Genomic DNA, 899 nt, shown 5'->3' with positions numbered 1-899 from the left:
CCCCATATAGTACACAGACTCGTGATTGATGGACAATTCTCAAAAGAATGACCTTCCCTACAGTACATAGGAAACTATTTCAAATGAACTTGGTGGCTGAGCTGCAAAATTATTAGTACTATTAGCGGTTAACTATTTTAAGATAGAGGAAATAGACGATACTTGAGCTGATAACGAAGTAAGGGAATCAACTTCATGAACTTTGGCTAGGCGTCTTCCTGAAGCTGTTCGATTTGTTGGCCATTGATAGTTATTACTCGATGATCTCATAAGCCTCATTATAAGACTTAGACAAAGTGGCACCATTCACGGAAGCATCTACCATCAATCTTGTATGTGCATTGAGACCATTATAGAATGTCTCTAACTAGATATAGTGAGAAATCCCATGATGACGACACTTACGAAGTAACTCCTTGAATCGTTCCCAAGCCTCATACAAAGACTCGACATCCAATTGTTGGAAAGTTGTGATCTCGTTCCTCAACTTAACATTTTTGCTTGGTAGGAATTACTTAACCAAAAATATCTCTGATAATTCTTTCCATGTAGATATAGAACTTGGTGGCAATGAATTGAGCCATGCTCGTACTCGATCTCGCAACGAGTGTGGAAACAACTTCAACCTCAATGCTTCTTCAGTCAAACCGGCTATCTTGAATGAATCACTCACCTCCATAAATAATCGAAGGTGGAGAGTGGATCTTCCGTGGGCATACCAATAAATTGGCCCACCATTTGTAGCATTTGAAACATCACTAGTTTCAATCCAAACTGGGTTGCCTCAATATCTGGCCTCCTAATTCCTAGGTTTAACTCACTGAAAAGTGGCACAGCATATTGTCTGATGCATCGATCCCTATCATCGGCAATAAGGATAGGATTTCGTACATAATCGG

At 39.8% G+C, this 899-nt stretch overlaps 1 non-coding gene across 1 annotated transcript; it reads left to right on the top strand.

Moving 5' to 3' along the window:
• The first annotated feature begins 383 nt into the window (after positions 1-383).
• LOC121215016 (small nucleolar RNA R71) lies at positions 384-490 on the top strand. The gene has a single exon (XR_005910750.1). It is a non-coding gene; the product is annotated as a small nucleolar RNA R71 (small nucleolar RNA).
• The last annotated feature ends 409 nt before the right edge of the window (positions 491-899 follow it).

Source organism: Gossypium hirsutum, chromosome D02 (genome assembly GCF_007990345.1).
Source record: "Gossypium hirsutum isolate 1008001.06 chromosome D02, Gossypium_hirsutum_v2.1, whole genome shotgun sequence".
NCBI lineage: Eukaryota > Viridiplantae > Streptophyta > Magnoliopsida > Malvales > Malvaceae > Gossypium > Gossypium hirsutum.
The sequence above is the reverse complement of the archived record's forward strand: the minus strand, read 5'-3'. Positions and strand labels throughout refer to the sequence as shown.